A 9,989-nucleotide genomic window follows, 5' to 3' on the forward strand; every position below is an offset into this window, starting at 1 on the left:
ATCAGAAATGAAACCAAAAGTTCTTCAGCTAATGTTAAACCGTTAAAGCTAGGAGGTGAAGAGGCATAGATTGTGATAAATATTCTTTCCAATTAACAACTCATTGTAGTAATTATTTACCATTTAATAGGGTTCCAATGTAACAGCCAACTTAATTTTCTGTTGGTCAAATGATTAATGTCGATCCAAATTTCATATTAGGCCGTGGCGCTGTCACGATCCGATTTTTTCACCGTCGGGATTTTGATAGCGCCTAACTTTTCGAATGCTAGGCAAGCCAACAGATAAAGATCTAATACATTAACCGTTATCCAAAACAGTAAATAACAATAATTTAAACCAAAACAAGGTAAAGAAGTGCGGAAATTTATAACAATCTAAACACTAATACACGACTATCCAAAATATAGTGTCACAATTCACGAACTTCTAAGAGTTACTACAAATACTGGTTTAAAGGAAATAAATCTGTTCTCGAATTAAAAGAAAACAAGAAGACTAGGATAAATGGAAGGGGACTCCAGGGTCTGCGAACGCCGGCAGATCTACCTTGAGTCTCCTGATGGACTGAAGGCAGCAACCCAACTCTGATCAACGAGGTCCAGTACCAAAATTTGCACAGAAAGTGCAGAGTGCAGTATCAGTACAACCAACCCCATGTACTGGTAAGTGCCGAGCCTAACCTCGGCGAAGCAGTGACAAGGCTAGGACACGACAATAACATGAACATGTGCAGTTAAATAATATACGAGAAAATAACAACAAACGGATATTTAGAAAATAATAACGGGAGGGGGGGAAAACATGCTGAGGGGAAATATCATGCCTTGCACCAACGGAAGTAATAACACAACAAACATGTGCACGGCATCTCCCTTCGTGCTTTTACTCTCGTCCTTACCATAAGAAACAACGACATGACATCACCCTTCGTGCATTAACACTCACAGAATATGGCACGGTATCACCCTTCGTACATTAACACTCACTCACAAAATATTGCTGTAAGCACGTGATTTTTGCCCTAAGTGAATTATTTCCAAAAATTCAAACAAATGATTTTTCTTTCATTATTTTACAATTTTGTGAATTTTGTGTTATTTTCTATTAATTGTTTGCATTTTATTTGTGCATTTTTCATATGAAAATATAAAAAATACGCTCGTCATTTGCGTGCATTTAGGATCTAATTTTATAGTTTAGGATTATTTAGTGGTTAAGTTGTTTTTTAGAACAAAATATAAAGAAAATAACAAAAATAGCCCACTTTTGCATTTTTGATCGTTAATTGTTGAATTTGTCACGAAATAGATTTTGAACAATTTTAGAAATTAATTAGCTTAGTTTTGGAGATAAGTTAGGTTTCATTTTTATTTTTTGCATTTTTATAAAATCAGGAAAAATACAAAATGAAATACAAAAATAAATAAAAAATAATAATAATAATAAGGATAAAATATTTAAAAGAGAGTTGCCTAGTGAAGGACCCGAATTGGGCCATTTCTCCTAAATTTTGCCTAGCCCAAATACCCAAAACACACCCCAATTAGCCCAGGCCCCTCCCTCAACCCGGTCCAACCCCAGCCATAGCCAAACGACCCCGTTTGATGGCCCTAAATCCCAGCCGTCGAGGATCTCTGATCCAACGGCTGGGAACTGATCTAATTTCCATACTTAAATGTCGGACCATGACCCCCCCCCCCCATCGTCTCCCTCATTTTAATCCTCAGAGACCAACTCCCAAAACCCTAGCCAGCCGCCACCAATTCCCCACCAGCTCCGGTGGCGGCGCCACCACAAATCAACCCCAGATTAACACCCCTCACTCCCCTCACTCCCCTCATTCCCAATCTATATCTTGTTTCCCTCGAATCCTCACTGAATGCTTCGAATCTTGATTCAAAGATCTGACCAAAACCTTACCTTGTTCAAACGGCCCCAAATTCGTACCCTACACTCCCCTGACCATCCTCACTCCTAATCCCTAACCAAAATTTCTCGAATCCGAGTAAAACTCGTCGAATTGCGGATCTAGGGTTCATACGGTTCGAGTTTGTTTTGGGAATTTACAAGGTCGAATGAGTTCTAGTTAATATTGTAGGCCTATTTTTGACAAAATAGACATATAATATTAACTGGAAGTCAATTTCGAAAGGCATTCTTATCAAGTCTGAAATCAGTGAGTTTCTTAGTTCTATTCAAAGTATTTTCTCTTCCATGTTTGCTATGTGTCATTAATGGCTGTGGAATCAATTATCTATCTAGGTTTAGTAACTGATATTGCTCTTATTTGGATTGTTGTTCGAATTTTTGTTAACTGTTAATCAATTCTTGTTCAGTGTTTGATGTTTGATTGATGTTGCTTTAAAATAATAGAAGTCTGTGTTGATAGGTTCAATTCTCATTTTGGTTAGTTAATGATTTCACTTTGATTTAGTTGTCAAGAATAGTTCATTAATAGGTTTAATTGCTCTTTAATTGTTTAAGCTGATTCAATCTGATTTCATACTGAATTTCTGATGGTCAAATTGATTAGTTGGTTTGATTGTTGATGATAATTTGGTGTGATTAAATTGCTGAGTAGCTGGTCAACCATGGTTAGTCAATAAGGCTGGGGTTGAATTAGTAATTCCAGGCTAGTGAGGAGGGTAATTTAGGGAAATCCATTTAGCAACTGAACTTAGAAGCTACTAGAAGTACCTAGAAGGGGTTGAAATTGAATTTCAGTAACTTTTAGTGTATTAACTTGTGACACAAGTCAGAAAACAAAGGACTAAATGAGTAAATAAACAGGGACTAAGAGTGTAAACAGAAAATTTGAGGGCTGCCCCTCATTTGGCCTATAAAAGGCAGTGTATAGTGCCTTGAAGAAGAAGTTTTGGAGCTCTAAATCCCCCCCCCAAAAAAGAGTGTTCTCCAGTTTTTTCAGATCTGAAGACTGAAATTCAAAATTCAAAAACAAAAACAATAGAAAAACCTTCAAAAATCCAAAAAAAGTACTGCTCTATCAGAAATTTTAGGATAATTTCAACTCTTAGTTAGTGATTTTCATTTTCTAGTCTAATACTTGGCTGCTGGAGATCCAGTTTGTTTGCTGGGTTGATTTCGAGTGAGTTGGGGTTCATATAAGCTAATTTTGGTCAAGTGTTGGTCTATTGATGCGTTTTCGAGTCAGCTTGGTATTATTCAAGCTGTTTTGATTAGGTTTTGTGCTTGATTTGGTATGAAACTTCTACTGGGTCATTTGATATCATTTCCTGGGTCGATTTACTACTGATTTTGTTGCTGTGGTTTGCTGTGTGAATTGCTGCTGATCCTCCTCTTTCCTTTTGTTACTTTGCAATTCCAGGTACACACCTTGAGACTCTGCCGATGTAGCTTCACCTGTTGAAACACGAAATGAAATTGAAGCCTCTGCTGTTGAATTGCATTTTAATGATTCTGCCATATTCTAGATAGTTTTCTATGACTTGATTAGTCGCTCACTGTAATTAAAACTCTGTAATCATTTTGGACTGTTTATAGCTCGTGAACTACTAAGCTAATTCGTGTGAGCATGTGAATCCAGTGGTTATTTGTTTTCATTTGGCTTAGTTTGTGTTACTAGTATAATGTAGGATAGTGTAGGGTAGCTTAAAGTCGTTTTCAGTAGTTATAAAAAATAAAATAAAGTTGAAATAGATTGCTGTTTCTGTATGCTATTTCAATGTGTCTAATTCTGAGATCATGAGTCATTTTGGGGGAATAATGTTAGTTTGAACAGCAGAATGAATATCGTTAGTGAATAATGTTCGCCTTTAAGAATCCTTAGGAACTTCCCAGTAGTTAATGAAAAAAATGATTCGAGCATGAGATCGAACTTCAAATGATCAATATCTCGTTAGTTTGAATAACTGCGTATTGTTTTCCTTTGTTGTGACGGCACTCGGATCAATTTATATTAGTACCAGTAGCCATTGGGCCTAGTCCGTCTGGTTTTTTGCAATTAGCCTGTCTTCAGGCCATTTGGCTTTGGCACCTTAACAGGCGGCCCCGGACTTGGGCCCAAGCAACATGCTGACCTGCCTTTGCACCTGGGCCATGGTCTCGCCATGCAGGCTGCACTCAAGCCCAAAGTGATTGAAGACATGAACTCATATGAGCTCATGGACCAAGCATAATAACTATTGGGTAATATCAAATAATTAGGACTTTTTCTTTATTATTAGAGATGAATGAAAGATAGAAAATCATAGTCGCTTTAGGTTTGCCCTTTAATTAATAAAAGTGATGAGCCTCGCCAAACAAAACATATAAATTGCGGGGCCCTCGATAATTGGTTATATAAAAATAGTTAGACTTCGGGATGGGCCATTTAGCGAATTTCACAGCCTTCCCCAAAGCTGATAACGCAATAGTCTCTTTAGGCACGCAATTTAAATAATTTTACCTTCCTAATACAAGTGTACATTTATGTGACCAAAATCCAAATCTCAACGAAGTTGAAATGTGTCAAAAACCGCGGGTGCATTTATGTGACGTGGTTCGAGACGTGTTTTCACGACGTTGCAATCTTCTTAAAATAATAATAATAATAAAAGCGGTTCAAAGTTAAAAAGCACATAAGCTAAAACATGTTTTGAAATCAGATAAATCCAAATATAACAGTTGAGCGACCGTGCTAGAACCACGAAACCCGGGAATGCCTAACACCTTCTCCCGGGTTAACAGAATTCCTTACTCGGATTTCTGGTTCGCGGACTGTTAATAGAGTCATAATTTCCTCGGTTCGGGATTCAACCGGTGACTTGGGACACCATTAATCTCCCAAGTGGCGACTCTGTATCTTAATCATAAATCCCGTTCCGATTGTCCTTTAAGTGGAAAAACTCCTTTACGCCCTTGCGGGGTGTAGTGAAAAAGGAGGTATGACAGCTCTGGCGACTCTGCTGGGGACACAAACCCAGAACTTTGGTTCAGGGTTCAGAATTCGAGCTTAGATATGTTGTTGTATTTGGCTTTATCTGATTTTCCTACATGTTTCATGCTAAATATGCTAAATGCTTCACCGCTTTGATATTATCTGAACTATATATAAACTGTGCCGAAACCCTTCTCTTCTCACCTCCGGGTATGTGCTCACTGGTGGAGACTCCCTATTCTGTTAGTGTCATACCTTAAAGTAAGAAAGATGCCGGACAAGTTACTAAGCCGGATGGCCTTTTGGTTCCCGGTACGTAGCCCCCTCCTCGACTCGTGTTGTCCGCTCGGGTACACAGTCTAGAACATATACCCAGGTTTTGAACCTAGAATAACTTGACTTCATGCCGGATCACTAGTAGGAACGCTTATCTGCATCATGTGCATTTTGACATAGGGGACTCAACACAGGGGTTGGGTCCGTCTAGGACATGTGTACTCGGAATAATGGACCATCCTGATACATCCTACTTGTGCATTTATCTGTTTGGACTCGCATGCTGACCGGCTTTGAATATTTGGGAAAAATCTAAAAACAAAAAGAGAAAAAGAGAAAATAGCAGTGTAGAGAGTTAATTACCTATATTAGAAAAACCAATGTCCAAGTAGTGCCGAAATTCTGCCAGATTTTTGAGAAAAATGAAAGAAAAAAAGAAGAAAAGTATTTTTTTAGTTTGTTTTGTTTGCCAATGGAAAAGAAAAACAAAAAGAGTTTTATTTTCAAATTAGTTTGTTTTATTTGCCACTGAAAAAGAAAATATAAAAAAAGAGTCTTGCTTTCAGAAATAGTGTACTCGCCAACAAAAAACAAAAAGAGTTTAGTTTTCGAAAATAGTTAGTTTTATTTGCCCGAACTACGCCAGTTTGATTTTCGCAGGGTGTGGGATACGTAGGCAACCCCCATCGGGTCCAACATCCCTTTTTGCAAAAGTAGCCAAAAAATAACAAAAGTTTTAGTTTTGTCATGAATACGTCAGGTGAGGCCATTCTTGTCTAAAACAAGCAGCATGTCCCTAAAAGGGCGCCGGAAGGCTGTTTTTGCGAGAACAGCCACCTTGGGTCATTTTCAACGGTTAGCGGGCACAGCCTTAAAATCTTCTCCCCGAAGTGCTGAAAGGCCGTAACTGCAAAACCGGCTGTTTGTTTTAAATTAGAAATTTGAACAAAAAATAGTGTCATTTTTCCCTTTTAGGTCAAAATAAGTGATTAAATCACCTTAATAAATGTGCAGGATGAGCACGATTCAAAATGAACCTTTTTCAATCATGCATAAAATTCCTTTGGAGTTGCGTCTGTGGTGGAACGACCTAGGAGGAGAAGGGCAAGATGAAGTCAAAAAATATTTGAAAGGGCTTACCGGTTTGTTGGAGATTGTGCCTCGGGGAGACATTATCAGAGCATTGGTCACATGTTGGGACCCGGCACACAACGTGTTCCATTTTTCGGACTTTGAACTTACCCCGACCTTAGAAGAAATAGCTGGCTACATCGGAAATGATGAGGTTCCTTTAAGACATAAGTACTTGGTTGCCTCGAGAACTGTAGCTGTGCACAGATTCTTAGACTCACTGAAGATAAGCAGGACGGTCCACAACACAGATTTGGCGAACGGCTTTTGTACTCCACACTTCATATACCACAGATATGGCCATATAGGAGGGTTCAACAACCCGAAAAACAAGATATGTAGCAAAGGAAACTGCCAAAAATGGGAAGAACATAGACGTTTTGCTTTTATGGTGGTCTTTTTGGGGCTTTTGGTATTCCCGAGGAAAGATGGGAACATTGACATAAAAATAGCCGGGGTCGTCAGCACTCTACTCACTCAAGCCAAAATCACTCTTGCGCCCATGATATTAGCCGAACTCTTCCGCGCTCTTACAGCCTGCAAAGCCGGAGGAGACTTCTTCGAAGGGGATCAGCTTGCCCGAGGGATTCACGGGCTGGACATCATACTTTCGGTCCCTCACTGCTAGTCAAATAGAGTGGACGTTTGGATGGTTGCCTGTTGATGAAATCATATATATTCCAGCAACGGGGCCGCACTTCCTTTTGATAGGTCTTAAGAGCATTCAGCCTTATGCTCCGTATCGGGTTTAAGGCAACTCGGGAGATGCCAGATAGTGCCGAAAGACGACGATCTTAGCATCCAAGTGATTGAGATTGGTCCTGATGGACAGTTTCCTGAAGCAAAGGTTCGCCAGGTTTGGAGCGAATGTCAATACTTGGCGGAGAATACTTGTGTACGGGATCGATCTAAAGGAGAAGTGTCACCTGAGTATCATGCCTGGTATAGAAGGAAAGTTGCATTTGGGAGGCCGGCTAAAAGACCTCACCTCTAGGATTTTGCTGAATCATCGCAAGAACAGTGGGCTTGGTTAGCTAAAGAAAATGAATACAGAGCTAAAATAAGAGCATTGGCAAAACAGGTCCAAGACCTCCAGTTTGAGAACAGCGTGCAAGCCGCAGCTGATGAGGGTGAGAGAAAGAAATTGGCCGAAGAGAATGAAGCCTTACGAGCCCAAATCCAAAAGATGAAGCTAGCGGCCGAAAATCCCGTTAGGAGTGCCGAAGATGCAAAGCTTATAGAAACTTTAAGGCAAAAAGTGAATGACTACAGTTTTGACCTCAACAAAGCAGAAAGGGAATTAGCCGGGGTTCGGAAACAATTGGCTAAAAACGCGGAAGAACAGGCCCGCATGGTTAAGCAGTTGAAAGAAGAATACGACAATGAGGTCACGGGATTAAAGAAAAAGGTCATTGCTACAGAGAACAAAATGATCAAACAGGCAAAAGAATTCAAAGTTGAAAGAGAACACTGCTACACGACATTGGCACAATTAGAAATGGACTTGCAACAACTCCAGGAACAAAACCAGGTAGCCGAGCAAACTTTGGAGGCTAGGGCCCAACAGATAGGGTGGTTGCTTCAGGAAAAAGGCAGAATTAGGGAGAGAATCTTGATCGTTGCTCACTCCATTACGAGGAAATGCCAAGTGTGCGAGAACATGACTCGTACCACCTTCTTTGCATTGGTGATGATATTTGTGAAGCACATAATGAGTGACCTGGACAGACTTCAAGGGGAATTTGCATATAGGCCCGCGGCGAGACCGAACGATGTCCCGCGTGCACCATGAGCTTTAATGTATTCATGATTGTCCTTTGAGTCTGTATTTTCTTTTCTACTAGAGTTTGTCATTTGAGTCTGTATTTCCTTTTCTACTAGAGTCTGTCAGTTGTTTGAGTCTATATTTCCTTTTCGTTAAAAGTCAGTCAATTGATTGAGTCTGTATTTTTATTTAAAATAGAATAGGGATGATGGAGTCTGTAGTTCGTTTCTGCATTAGAGTCTGATCTGTCAGGTGTGAGTCCTTGTAATAGACGTATTTGCTATCAATAAAATTGAAAATCCCTAAAACATTTTGCTTCTATTTTACATTTATTTTTCACGAACTACGCTCGGTCTAATTCATGTGGGGTCATGATACGTAGGCAATCACATAGGATTCGATCGTAACTGAATAAAAATAGAAAATAAGAGAGAAAATGCAAAAAAAAGGGAGCGGCAAGAAACAATGGAAAAATAAAAGGAAGTGGCACATAGAAATATGGAAAAGCCGGGATGACGCATGCAACCAAGCAAAGGCATACTAGAAATGGTTAACTGCTTAGGTGCATTCATTCCCAAATGTGCGGTTGCTTATCTATCAATTCCCTAACCGCTAACAAAGTTGTTGTTGATGAGTTCAGGCAAGTGGTTAAGTTGAATGGCATTCTGGCAACCCATCCCTACAACACCCGCTCTAAGGATAAGTCAAACATGGTCAACTAGGAATTAGAAGCAAGCATTGTCGACCCGTCTAGGGAGGAGGAAGTAGTGGACGTTAATGCAATGAAGGAGGAGATGTATAAACTGAAGCAACAAATGACCGAGATGTACCAGGCCTGGTCAAAGGGACATCCACCACCAGCCTATCCTGCTAACCCCGCCTACATCCCACCACTAGCCCAGCCTCAAGATCCTCCCGCAGTGAACTCGTCTCCGGCTTTCCCTACTTACCAACAGTACTACGGAACCACCTCTCAAACACCACCACCTCCACCACCCAAACAAATCCCATGCCCTCCACCACCAGCTACTCTTGTGTTTATGGCTCCTCCACCTGTTGCCTTACACAGGTCCTCTAGCGAACCTTTGTTCCAAACCCATGATAACCAGTATTACCCGCCTGAAGCCACCTTCAAACCACCAGAACCATACTCTTACACTCCCCATCTTGATCTCTCAGCTGAAGAAGAGAAACCTCCCAAAAATCCTGAGCAAGAGGAAATGATACGAAAGTTCAAGAGCCTAGAGCAGTCATTCAGAAATATGCAGGGTCTCGGAGGTCAAGCGAGTGTAGCCTACAAGGATTTGTGCTTGTTCCCCGATGTCCAGTTGCCAGCAGGATTCAAGCTACTCAAGTTTGACTTATATGATGGACATGGTGATCCGGTGGCCTATTTAAGGGGGTTCTGCAGCAAAATGAGAGGAGCTGGGGGAAGGGACAAGTTATTGATGGCTTATTTCAGTCAAAGTCTAAGTGGAGCAGCCTTGGAATGGTACATACGACAGGATCATGCTCGATGGTACACTTGGGACGATTTGGCCCAAGCATTTGCATGTCATTTTCAGTATAATCTCGAAATTATCCTGGACCGTCTGTCATTGACTAAAATTGAGAAGAAGCCCGGAGAAAGCTTCAGAGAGTACGGTTTCCGATGGAGAGAGCAGGCGACAAGAGTCGATCCTCCAATGAAAGAGAGCAAGATTGTTGATTATTTCCTACAGGCTTTGGACCCCACTAGAACCGGTTTTCGACCTAACCCTGCATCTAAGAATGATAGGCTGAAGAAGAAGACTTTTACCCCGTTGGGTGAATCTTACACCGACTTATACCACAGATTGAAACAGTTGGGCATGTTGAGTCCGATTGAACCCCAATTGCCACATCCTCCCCCAAGGAATCTGGACCACTCTGTGAGTT

The sequence above is a fragment of the Nicotiana attenuata genome, unplaced genomic scaffold (genome assembly GCF_001879085.1).
Source record: "Nicotiana attenuata strain UT unplaced genomic scaffold, NIATTr2, whole genome shotgun sequence".
In the NCBI taxonomy this organism is placed as follows: domain Eukaryota; kingdom Viridiplantae; phylum Streptophyta; class Magnoliopsida; order Solanales; family Solanaceae; genus Nicotiana; species Nicotiana attenuata.